At 42.3% G+C, this 13940-nt stretch overlaps 1 pseudogene; it reads left to right on the top strand.

The window, feature by feature from the left end:
- The first annotated feature begins 3534 nt into the window (after positions 1-3534).
- Positions 3535-4848, top strand: LOC102433542 (annotated as a pseudogene).
- The last annotated feature ends 9092 nt before the right edge of the window (positions 4849-13940 follow it).

Below are 13940 nucleotides of genomic sequence, written 5' to 3'. Positions count from 1 at the left end.
TCTGCAACACATTAACCAAATATGGATTCAACACAGTAACCCTAACATCACAAAAGAAGTATAGGTAGAGTAACAAGCAGGGCAGATGTTTTAATCATTGTGAATCACTCTTAATTGCCTTTGATCACTCATTCCTTCTAGTGTCCTTAGTTAAGACTTGAAAAATTATACTTACACTATACTCAGTTTTAATAAGAATTATTGACTGGGACCATTATCATTTCTCCTGCATCTTCCACTGAACGATGGCTGAGGGCTTGAAATAGCAGAACTCCTGAAAGGACAATAATCCAATATCTATAAATAGATATAAATTTATTTATTTATCTATAAATAAATTTCATGCACCTGTAACAGGGAGTATGACTTCTGAACTCCCATACAGCTAGCCATGAGAACAGGGAACAAATATTGAGTTCTTTTTGGACATCAACATGATCCGTGAACCTATTTTGGAGTTCTAAAGGGATTTGGGGAAATGCTTAAGAGGTATCTGCCACTGCCTCTGGTATTGAGTGCAAGACTGAGGCAAAGGAAAGGAGTAAAGAGAAAAGGGCACATGTGGGAGAGAAAGTTGGGCAGAAGAGATGGGTAGAGTGTTGGGGTCCAGCCCCAGCAGGTCCAGAGGTTCCCAAAGGTGTGGATGGAGTTGGTGAAGAAGGAGTAACATGGAGACAGCGTTCAGTTGATCAGCAGCCTAGCCAGGTTCTCTAGCCAGGATCTCCAGCCAAGTTCTGTATAGGTTCTCCAGCCAGCTTCTGTATTTTATTGTCTTGTTACATCTGTATTTATATCAGTTGATTTTAAACCTATCAATTTCTATTCCAAAGGTTAGGGCATTTCTTATTTCCATTCCAGGGAGTAAAGATTATGTAGCTTAAGCCTGATTGTTCGTAGTTAAAGTGATTAACTACCTGCCTGGCACTTAGTTAAGGGGTTTTATTACATACTACAGGAATACCCTACAATCCTCAGGGCCAAGCAATAGTAGAAAGGGCTCACCAAACTTTAAAAACACAAATTAAAAAATTACAAGAAAATGAGTTTAAATATTCCTCTCCTCATCATGTTCTACAACGCACTCTATTTGTAATTAATATACTAAATGTAGATTCTGAGGGAAATTCCAAGATGTACAGACATTGGGACCCTGATCTAACTAAACCTAAAGCCTTCATCAAATGGAGAGACTTGCTTACAGGAGCCTGGAAGGGACCTGATGTACTTTTAACCTGGGGGAGAGGATATGCTTGTATATTTCCATAGGACACAGACTCACCTGTGTGGATTCCAGACCGTCTAGTCCGACCTTATGTCTCACTGCCCTCCATCTCCGTCTCACCCTAGCACACTTGACCAGTGTCTGTCTGCAGCAGATGTGCAGCCCTGAGCTGGAACAACCTGTCCATTGGGAGAATCACATGTGCCTCCTTTTTGTCTGTCCATATGTCCCAGCTTTGCCCCACATCGCCTTTCCTTTTTCTTTTCTTTTTTTTTTAAATCTGACTACTTGTTTGCTGGTTCTTTGGCCTTTCTCCTTCTCTCCTGAACACAGCCTTTTCTAGAATCTCCCTACCCTACTGTTCCAGGAAGGGCACCTCCCTTTTCTGCCGTGACTGGGGGTGTCTTGTATATGCCCCATACGTGGAGTTGTCTTGTGCCAAGAGCCTGACATTCTGGGCTGAGAAAGCCCTGTCCCAGGACTACATGCTGACAGGCTGTTCCTCCCTTGTCCTGTATTGGCCCCTCTTGCCCTTGTGTTAAGAGGGACCCTCTTCTCACAGTCCATTTGCAGGCAAGGGGAGCCCAAGGCAGGTGCTGGGCATGGAGGCCACAGGGGCATAGGCTACAAAGGAGACAGAACTGAACCTCTTGCAGGGGGGCACTGCCCCTCCCTCATTCGCACACCTCACATCACCCTGCTTGGCCCCGGAGGATGGCTAGTTAGCCAGAGACGGGTAAGATTCCTCAGGGAAGGAACAACCTAAGACAGGCACAGTCGCAGAGGGGCCATCAGGAGACAACTTGGGGGTCAACAGAGGTGGGGCACAGACCCTCACCCCCCCAACTCTGCAGAGGCCTAAACCCTCACCCCTTCTGAAGGAGGTCTCCTGCCCCCATGGCTGCTCGCTTCCCACGCTCAGCTCAGATCAGGACCCAGGTAAAGACAGAGACTGGCTGACAGCAGCTGCCCTCTCACTGCAACAGGACTTATTTCCCATTTCTACCTTGGACCACAGGGAAAGGGGCAGCTGAAGGAAAGGGCTGTGTCAGGATGCTTCCTTCTTCCCTTTCTTCTCCCTCTTTTTTCTAAACACTTCCATGCCTTGTAGTTCTTTTGCTTTCTCTTCTTTTTCTCTCTACTACCCTCCAGCTCCACCTCATCCTCCTTCTCCCCGGTATCTTCCATATCAGCCGACCCAGAGGGCACAGCTGAGTCCTCCCTGGAAACCAACACCACCATCAAGCGTGGCCCTGATGGACCCTTTGATGCCCTTCAACTCACTGACACTTCGGGAAGCCCATTGCCAATGACGCCGCCCGCTAGCCAGATCAACAAGGACAACCAGACCACCGACTTGAGGACAGCTGAAATCCCTTGACTGAAGAGGCTAGCAACCTTCTACAGGAACAAGGCTCCTTGTGCACTCCATCCACTATGTTTATAGCTATGCTCGCTATCATTGCTTGTCAGTCTTCTTCCGAGTCTTAAACAACCCAATCCAAGAGGTGGCCGCTGATTTACATGCGCTATCATTTAAAAAATAAAAAAGGGGAATTTGCCGGAAGCCAGTCCATCCTTGTTGCTTGACACAGTCACTGCAGGGAAGAAACATCTGCACAGCATATGTTTCAAGGGACCTGGCGTATATGGCATACTGTTCTTAATATGTTTGCTCCCCTTCTTGGTGCTATGTGTTTTAACCAAGGTCACCTCTCCAAGAAAGGTTGTTTCCCCGGGTAGGGATTTTCCCCTGAAGTTAGGGAGGGAATAAAACCCCTTAACTAAGTGCCAGGTGGGTAGTTAATCACTTTAACTACGAACAATCAGGCTTAAGCTACATAATCTTTACTCCCTGGAATGGAGATAAGAAACGCCCTAACCTTTGGAATAGAAATTGATAGGTTTAAAATCAACTGGTATAAATACAGATGTAACAATACAATAAAATACAGAAGCTGGCTGGAGAACCTATACAGAACTTGGCTGGAGATCAACTGAACGCTGTCTCCGTGTCATTCCTTCTTCACCAACTCGGTCCACACCTTTGGGAACCCCTGGACCTGCTGGGGCTGGATCCCAACAGTAGAGGAACAATAGAGAGAAAAGGAAATAGGCATATTTGAAGGATAGAAAGTGAAAGATTGGCTCCAACAACCCTGTAGGGTTTTAAATGAAGGCCACCCTGGTTTTTTCAGATGAACCTGAGGTGGTGTCTTCCTTTATCTTTCTTCTCTAAATTCTGCCTCTGGGTCATTTCCTGTCTACGAGGGAGCGCAATGGCCGAGTTTCCCCTGCTCTCCGTGGATATCATGAAAGAGGTGAAGAGCGAGCGGGAGCGGGGGAGCCGGCGCAGGCACCTGGACGAGGACAGGGTGGCGAAGGCGGTGATGAAGGTGGTGGTGAAGCAAGAGCGCCTCAGCCCCGAGGCCGCGCCGGCCGGCGAGCCGGGCCGCCCTGGTCACCGCGGGGACCGAGCGCGGAGACGTAGCGGATCCCCAGCCAAGAAGAAAAAGTCCTCAGGGAGAAGAAGCAAGTCTCCTCGGAGTAACAGAAGCCGAAGTCCTCACCACTCGACAGTCAGAGTGAAGCAGGAGCGTGAAGATCATCCACCCCGGGGAGAACGGGGAGATCGGCAGCACCGGGAAGCATCAGAACAGGAGCACAGGCGAGCGAGGAATAGTGACCGAGGCAGGCACAGGGGCCACTCCCACCAGAGGAGAACCTATAACGAGAGACCTGGGAGTGGGCCGGCTCAGGGACGTGATCGAGACCTTCAGAACCTGCCGGCGCAGGAAGCAGAGCGGGAGGTTTATGATGCCCGAAGGCGGGAGCATCGCCAAAAGAATGAAGTCAGGACCAGCGGTCATGAGTCTCAGCAGTTGGTTCCTCCACCGGGTGGCAACAACAAAAACAAAGAGGTGCCCGTCAAGGAAAAGCCAAGCTTTGAACTTTCTGGGGCACTTCTTGAGGACACCAACACCTTCCGAGGTGTAGTCATTAAATATAGCGAGCCCCCCGAAGCACGTCTCCCTAAAAAACGGTGGCGTCTCTACCCATTTAAAAATGACGAGGTGCTTCCTATCATGTACATTCATCGACAAAGCGCTTACTTCCTGGGGCGACACCGCCGGGTTGCAGACATCCCAATCGATCATCCCTCTTGTTCAAAGCAGCACGCGGTCTTCCAGTATAGGCTTGTGGAACACACCCGTGCTGATGGGACAGTTGGCCGCAGGGTGAAGCCCTACATCATTGACCTTGGTTCAGGCAATGGAACATGCTTGAATAACAAGCGCATTGAGCCACAGAGATACTACGAACTGAAGGAAAAAGATGTACTTAAATTTGGGTTCAGCAGCAGAGAGTATGTTCTGCTGCATGAGTCCTCTGACACCTCTGAAGTAGACAGGAAAGATGAGGAGGAGGAGGAGGAGGAGGAAGTATCTGACAGCTAGCAAACTAATAAACAACCCAAACTCTTGAGAGACCTTTCCTTTCTGCGAAGGCTTTGTGATTGACTCGAGCACCGTGGCGCTCTTTGTAATGCCTCTTATGGCCTTAAGTCTCTCCTCGGTTGCTGACCAGCTTATGTTATAATGTGAGAAAACTGACTTGTGTTTGAACTTTTTTCTGTGGCACATCAGCCACTTACCTGCGGGCATATGTTTTCAGAACAGTCTCACCAACACATTGTGTTCTCGTAGAAGCATTGTGGCTTTAGTTGGTGCTTTTAGAACCGCTGCCTCGGAAACTATAAACCCTTGTCCAAAGGGGAATTGTGGCTTGTTCTCTTTGTACAGTTACTTTATTTATAGGCTTTGTGGACTGGGTTTGTTTTGTCTTTGTTCCTGGGGCAAATCCCTTAACAGAATCTTTCTAAGCTTTGGTTATCACCAAAACAGCTTCCTGTATATACCAAAGCTTTGACCTGGTTGAGCTCTTGAGTCACAGAAGTTGATTTTGCACTTTTATTTGGGGGGGTGGGGGGGATTTACCACATGACCTCATTATTGACTGTTGGACTTAAACAGATGCTTTAAGGAGCCTGCTTAAGCATTTGACTGTACAGGAAGATCATGACTACTGCCAGTGGGGGCCGATTTAATGTCATGAGAGGCTGAGATGCATCGAGGATCTGTTTCCTGTGAGAGAACTCTGATTCCTCCATGGAGCGTGTACATAACAATTTTGACGGTCTTATCTGTTCTTCAACTTTGCATTTTTATTCAAATATTATCTCTTTCTCTTTTGAGAAACACACTATTATTTATGTGGCAGGCTCCTTGCTTTCTTTTAACAACATGTGTACATGTCTAAAGGAGGTTGTGTAGTTTACATGTTTCATCTTTTTAAAAACATCTAGAGAGGTTGTATTTACCTTCCCAAGGCTGGAAAGCATGGGAATTTCCTAATTTTCCACTAAAGGAATCTGTGTGAGTAGATAATTCATAACTACTTACATATATATATAGTGTGAATATATATCTAATCTTGTATGAAAGAGTTGCAACTGATTTTCATATAAGGATGTTTTGTGATGTAAATGTAATGCTACATTATAGGTAAAGTCTCCCTGCATTTGAAGAGCAGGTTTTCATTTATATGTATTTTGGGGATAAAAAATAATAAAATTTGTAAATATAAAAAATAAATAAATAAATAAATTCTGCCTCTGCCCCACCCTGTGTGCACACAAACACACACCACCAGGCCATCTTATTACATTCTAAAGTGTATTTCTCATCAACAGTTCACTTCAGTGTCTTGCACTATCTTTGCTCCAATATTTTTCCCTCCGAGTTCTAAAATGTTTTCAAAATTACTTTCTAAAGACTCAGAAGAGTGAGAACACTACAAATCATAGTATCAGAACTTGGAATGGTTTGACTTGCCAGTAGGAATCCAATAGTATTTATATATCCATTAGTGTCTCTGATTTTGAGGCTTAGTCTAGTTTCATTATTAATAAGGCTTTCCTTGTATTAGAAATAGAAGTACCTTTCTAGAATGCTAACATTAGTGCTATGGACTAAATGTGACCTCCTTCTCCAAATTGACATGTTGAAGCCCTAATTTCCAATGTGATTCTATTTGGAGGTGAGGCCTTTGGGAAGTAATTAAGTCATGAGGGTGGAGCCCTCTGAATGGGATTAGTGCCCTTATTAGACCCAGAGATGATCTCTCGCTCTCCACCATGTGAGAATTCAGCAAGAAGGTGGCCATTCACAAGCCAGGAAGAAGGGCCTCACCATGAACTGAATCAGTCAGTACCTTGATCTTGGAACTCCCAGCCTCCAGAACGATGAGAAATAAATGCGCATTGTTTAAGCCTCCTAGGCTGTGGTATTTTGTTATAGCAGCCCAAACTGACTAAGACAATTAGACTAAGAGGTATTCAGGGGACAACAAGCTTTTGTCCACTCAATATGAATCTGAAAGAAATAGTACCTTTGTGACTCATGGATGCCTTATTTCTTTGCCTCCACAGTATTGCTTTTATAAGTTAATTTCATATAATGGTTTTAACCCACCATTACTGCAATTGACTTGATCTCTTAGGAAACAGGTTATAAAGAGGAAAATTTAATTGAGTTATTGTTTTCTTGAAAAAGGCTGAGCAAATGGATATGGTGAGATTGCACAATATTATGAGTGTATTTAATGCCACTGGATTGTACACTTTAAAATGATTTAAATGGTAGTTTTATGCTATATATATTTTACCACAATGAAAAAAGTCTAAGCTTATATTAAAAATACACAGGCAAGTCAAATACAGCAATGAAAGAAAAAGCCATTGATCAATAAAAGGTTATATTAGTCAGTATAATAACTATTCAATGTATTAGTCAGAACTCTTTGGTTCTCAAGCACAAGAAAGGAAACTTAAATTTGCTTAAAGAGAATGTATTGGCTCAAGTAACTTAAAAGTAAAGGAATATTTTTAAATTTTATTTCAGGCCTGGCTTGATTCAAATAATCAGTGCTATCATGACTTCTCTATCTATTGGCCGTGCTTTCCTCTATGCTATTTTCGTTCTCATGCAAGTTCTCCCCAGATGATGGTAAAAGTAACTACCCACAGCTTCAGGCTTATATCCTATCACCTTAGCAACCACTGCAGAAAGAGAGTGACTCTCTCCCAATAGTTCCAATAAAAATCCTAGAGCTAATTTCATGGTCTGGTTTGGATCAGGACTAATTCCTGAACCAATTACATATCTAGGGGGATGGAATGCTCTAATTACCCAAGCCTTAGCTTTAGAGACGGGTAATAGAATCAGCCCATCTAAACCACCTGAACTGAGAGTAGGGGAGGGTGACTCCCTAAGGAAATTGAATGTTGCCAAATGAAAGGACCATAGATGTTCATAGATGTCCAGTAAGGGCACAGAATAGAGACTCAGACATGTTTGCAAGAAAAATAAAATAAAATCTAATAAAAACATTTTGAGACTAGAGGCAGAAACAAAATTCCCTAACTTTGTTTGATAATATTCCATTATTAGGTGTTTACTTGCTTGCTAATTTTTTGACCCTGCATTCCTCTATAGCTACCTCTCTCTCTGTCTCTTTTCTTTTTGGCCAAGATTCTTGAAAGATTTGTGATTTCCACTTAGAATTGTCTTCGGAAATCATGAACAAGACTACAACTCCACTCCCTTTCTCTTTTACCAAAAGTTAACATAATGGGCAGCCAAATGCTACCAAAATGAGAACATCCCACATGTGAGATATCATTTGAATCTGTATTTTTGGCCTCATACTTCATCACTTCCTCAGACAACTTCTGTGAGTGAAGGAAGAAATCAACTTTTACTGTTTACAATTACATAATTATACCTTCTGTGTCTTTTCCTTTTTTAATTTTATTTTTCAATTATAGTTTATATTCAATATCATTTTGTATTAGTTTCAGATGTACAGCATGGTAGTTAGACAATCGTATACTTTACAAAGTGTTCCCCTGATATTTCTAGTAACCAACTGGCACCATAGTTATTACAACATTATTAACTCTATCCCCTATGCTGTACTTTACATCCCAAAACTATTTTGTAACTACAAATTAGTATTTTTTAATCCCTTCACCTTCTTCACTCAGCTCCCCCCACCTTTCTTCCCTCTGACAACCATCAGTTTGATCTATCTATACTGTTTATATTTTGTTTGTTCATTTGTTTTGCTCTTTAGAATTCACATATATGTGAAATCATATGGTATTTTTCTTCACTTAGCATAATACCCTCTAAGTCCATCCGTGCTGTTGCAAATGGCAAGATTTCATTCTTTTTATAGCTGAGTAATATTCCATTATATCTACCATAACTTTTGATCACCTCACCTATTGGTAAGCACTTGTCTTTTCTTGATGCTCAATTGTTCATCTTAGAGGAGGGCCACCAAACCAAGCAGATAAAGCATTAACTTCCAGCTTCTCAAGTTCCTCAATGTGGCACTAATAGTGCAAAATGGCTAATACACTCCAGGCTCATTTGACTTTGTCCTTGGGTTATCACTCCAGGCACACATGCACATGCATACACACACACTTCTTAATGTCTTGCCATGACCAGAAAGCCGGGAAGATAGTTGCATGATGGTAAGCAAAACACTAACCATGTAGCTAACAGAATATCACTTAAATCCTTCCCAACACCCCCAAATCATTTTATTTCCCATCCTCACAAAACTATCGGGAAATATAATCACATGATTTATGTACTGAGCAGAGGAAATAACCCTAGTCTAGATAACACATCACCTTCCCTCCATATTAAACTGAGGATCTTGTCATCATTATTTCATTGGACCAAACAACAGTCAGGAAGGGGAAGGCTAGTACATTTGTGAGATAGAGCAGACAGGGCTCGTCTTTTCTCACCAACAATCTACTAACTCAAGGACAAATTCACCTATCTTCACCTTGGGAGCCAGAGAGAGAGAGAGAGAGAGAGAGAGAGAGAGAGAGAGAGAGAGAGAATTTTAGTATTACATTAAAATATAAATTTAAATAGAGAGCAGGAATTGTCAGGGAGGGGCAGTCATTATGACGATACTGGAATAAGGAAGCAAAGTCCCAAATGAACTCACAGTCATTGGAAAGAATATTAAAAGGGAAAATGGGGTTGAAAAAAGGAAAGACAGGCAAAAGCAGGTATATTTGTGATTCAATCTAGGAGAGATGAAGAAAACTGAAGCCAAGTAGGTATTGTGCCTATTAGGGAAGAAGTAATTGAAATGTGGTGAAAATGGGTTCATAAAGCAAGAGGATCCTGTCATGCTATAGATGAAACCAAATCCCGTAACTTAGAAATTGGGAAGAGATGAGAGAAGCAGGCTGGGAAATAGCTCCCTCAGTCAAACCCAATCGAATGGACTATATTAAAGTTGTTCAATGTTTTTCCATTGCAGGTTTACAAATTTCTCTGCATCTCTTATACTATTATAATGACATTATTGTAATTAGCTAATTATGAATCATAGAAAAGAAGCAACATGAAGGCCAGGCATTATAGGCACGTTCTCTGCAAAACATTGGGGGAAGGGGCTGGACAAAGGGTAGATAGACGCATGCCTGGTAAAGTTGGGATGCCATAGTGAAGGTGTTTGCTGTCAGTCACACCTGGGAACAGACATCATTGGCCAGAATGGGTGTGGCCACTGCAAGGCCTTGAAAATGTGTGATACATAGCCCCCTAAACAAAGAAGTTCACTCTCTCGTGCTCTTGCTTTCTGGGGACTCATGTGACTCCAGATTGGTGGGGCTCCTTTGCTCCTGCTTCCCAGCATTCACCCACACGCAATGGACTAATGGACTGCAACTAGCCTGATGCTGTACCGGACCTGTCTCCAACATGAAAAGAAAACTCTGGACACTGGCTTTGCTTTCAGCTTTACTTAAACGTCAGCTACACTTCTATGACTGGACGAAGGGGAATGGGGCTTTGGAAATGCAGGGATATAATGCCACAGAAATAAAGCTTTCTACCATGTCTCATCCTCCCGTGTGGATCTCTGGAAATGTTTATCGCAGCAGTACCCAAAGAACCCCACTCCCACTAGCAATGGGGATAGATGAGACACATTTTTCTGTGGTAACAGTAGCAGTGTGAAGCAGATCTGAACAACTGACGACTGGTTCTGGAGAACGTCATGATCAGAACTTATGTTTCAGAGAAATTGCCACGTCTTAATTATCTTGTAGCCCTACACCTAGCAAAGTGGCAGGCACGTAGTAGCTATTCAATACATGCTGAATAGTTGAATGTTACAGCAGATGCAGTCAGAGCCTTTATTGGATCCTCTTGGCAGATCCTGAGGTCAGCAGCCATTGAGGTCTTATATTCCTTATTTGATGAAGGCTTCTGTTGTGTTGGTCTCTGGGCCTATTGAGAGTAATGCTATCAGTTATGAATGCTTGCCCTCACCTGGACACACACACACACACACACACACACACACACACACACACACACAATTTCCTGGTGCCAGGGTGAGTACAGGTTGCCTAGGGTTTCTCCTTATTTATTGGTGCTCAAGGCCTCCTAAAAGGGGACCTGGGGAGGGGAGTGGCTGCCTGATTTCTTATCTAGTTACTTTGCTACAGGCTGTGTCCTAAAGCTGGCAATATGTTGACTCAGGATGGATGTCTTTGAAATGGATGCCTTGGCAACCAAAAGCTTAATGTCAACACTTATACTACAGCTTCCTAGCTCTTCTCTGCCTGATGGCTTTCTCTGGCCTCAGAACTGTGCAGCCTGGCACAGAACAGACCAGAGGTTGCCACAGGAACAATCCTCAGCTAAAGAGGGGCAGGAGTTGGTGGACAAAAATCCCCCACTTCCACCCGGCAGGTGTGGCTCAGTGGTTGAATGTCAACCCATGAACCAAAAGGTCACGGTTCGATTACCTGTCAGGGCACATGCCTGGGCTGTGGGCTCAATCCCCAGTGTGGGGTGTGCAAGAAGCAGCCAACCAATGATTCTCTGTCATCAATGATGTTTCTATCTCTCTCTCCCTCTCCCTACCTCTCTCTGAAATAAATAAAAACATAAAAAAATATTTCTTTAAAAAACCACTTCCTTGCTCCTGGGTGAGGCAATTCTGAGGTGTGGTGTACACAGTCTCACAGAGGGTCCCTAGCACACAGAGCCTTTTTTACATTTCCTTAGCTACAGATCAAGTCATCCCTCCATCACCTGCTCATTTAAGGAGTCCTTTGTTAACTTTCCTCTCTTCCCTGTCTTATATCTCCACTCCTTCAACATGCTTCCTGGTGTACCCTCTGAATAAACTACTTGCACCCAAATCTTGCCTTAAAGTTGCCTCTTGAGGGGCTCAAAAACTAAAATTGCTGATATGTAACCTATAAAGTCAAGTGACTTTCTCTTATTATTTCCCTGACCTTATAATTCCTTTCAGAGGGTCTAAAGTTATTAGTCAGGGAGAAATATGGCTTTGAATTCCATGAGACAAATGTTGTTATTCATCACAGTGAATAAAGACAGAATAATAATCAGATTCCATTGGCTATCAAGTCAAAGTAAAAAATTCATTTATTTAAAATTTTTGAGACATCTGAACACCAAATTGTGTTGAGCCAATCATTTACAACTCATTTCCAAGAGACTTGTAGTAATACTAGTATTAATACCCAATATAGATCCCATCTATTTTCACCCAAATCACTTACCCTCTCAGCAGTTCCATTTTTCTTATTTGTGAAATGGAGATAATCATGCTTGCCAGCTCCTTCACAAGGACATTGTAAGGATTAATGAGTTAATGCTGGGGAAGCACGTTTCTGCCTTAGATGAATGTTGCTATATAAATGCAAATGATTGCATTACAGCTAGGCTTACATGTACAACTGCAATGAATTTTAGATCCTAGATTCTTTCATAACATTGAGAAGTAATTCTAATCTGAACACAGCTTCCTCTGTTTTTTGTCCAAGAGAAAAAGCCATCAGTATGAAAGTTAACCCGGAATGGTAGAGTTGCTTCCGATGCTTTGTCCAGCACCTCTCCCTGCTCCCTAATAGTTAACTGGTTTTGTGTATGCTGTCTCCTTAGCTCCCCCCATCACCTCCTGTGCTACCAGGTGCTCCTATCACTCCTGGGACCCTTTTAGACTTATTTACATGAGCTGTCAGCTTCTATTAAAAGAGAATTATTCTGTATCTTACTTTTTCAATTTTTACAGAATCCTTCATTCTGCTAATTCATCTCTTTGAAGTCTGAATAGGTGGATTCTGGGAAGTGGTCAAAGAGAAGTAAAGTTCCTAATATTACTTTGATCAAATTTCCCCCTGCATAAAACTTACACAATTGTCCATGATCCTCAGGACAACATCCACACTCCATAGCGTGGCACTGTCTCATCCAACCACATGGCTCTTTCCATGCTCTCTGTCACTATCATCCTGCACAAAAAGAAACTTCTCTTACCCACCTTACAGTTCAGAAGATCTGGATTTAGTCCCTTTTTGTACCTTACTACATGTGTGAACTTGTATACATTCTTTTATAGCTTAAATTTTTTTGTCTATGTAACGGGCACATGGTACAAAATTCAGAAGGTACAAAAAGTTCAAAAGCAAGTCTCCCCCAATATCCCACTCCTCACTTACAGAAGCAATCATTGTTAGCAGTTTCTTATGATATAGCTTATATAGTCTAGGCATATACAAAAGTATATGTCCACAAAATAACTTGCTAGGATTTTGATTGGGATTGCATCAGATACATAGATTGAGTTGGGAAGAACTGACATCTTGACAATATTGAAACATCTCTTTCATCAGAGTTTAATTGTTCTCCTCATATAGATCTTATACATATTTTGTTAGATTTATACTTAAGTGTTTCATTTTTGAGGTGCTAGTATAAATGGTTTTGTGTTTTAAATGTCAAATTTCAATTGTTCATTACTGGTATATAAGAAAGCAATTGACTTTTGTATATTAATCTTGTACTCTGCAACCTGTTATAATCACTTACTAGTTCCCAGAGTTTGTTGTTGATTCTTTGGGATTTTCTACATGACAATCATGCCACCTATGAACAAGATAGTTTTATTTCTTCCTTCCCAATCTGTATATGTTTTATGTCCTTTTCTTGTCTTATTGCATTTCTAGGAGTTTCAGTGAGATGTTGAATACGAGTGAAAATAAGGGACATTCTTGCATTGTTCCTGATCTTATTAGGAAGGCATCTAGTTTCCCACTGTATTAATTTGCTAGGGCTTCCATAACAAAGTACCGTAAACTGGGTGGCTTAAGCAACAAAATTTGTCTCACAATTCTGGAGGCTAGATGTCTGAGAAAGTGTCAGTGCCGGGAGCCGGTCCATCCTTGCTGCTTGACACAGTCGCTGCAGGAAAGAAACATCTGCACAGCATATGTTTCAAGGGACCTGGCATATATAGCATATTGTTCTTAATATGTTTGCTCTCTTTAGCGCCATGTGTTTTAACCAAGGTCACCTCTCCGAGAAAGGTTGTTTCCCCAGGTGGGGATTTTTCCCTGAGGTTAGGGAGGGGATACAACCCCTTAATTAAGTGCCAGGCGGGTAGTTAAGCTACATAATCTTTACTCCCTGGAATGGAGATAAGAAACGCCCTAACCTTTGTAATAGAAATTGACAGGATTAAAATCGGCTGGTATAAATACGGATGTAACAAGACAATAAACATCAGATCCTCGTCAGTT

This window comes from Myotis lucifugus, unplaced genomic scaffold (genome assembly GCF_000147115.1).
Source record: "Myotis lucifugus unplaced genomic scaffold, Myoluc2.0 scaffold_26, whole genome shotgun sequence".
NCBI classification, from domain to species: Eukaryota; Metazoa; Chordata; class Mammalia; order Chiroptera; family Vespertilionidae; genus Myotis; species Myotis lucifugus.
This window is presented reverse-complemented; position numbering and strand designations above follow the sequence as displayed.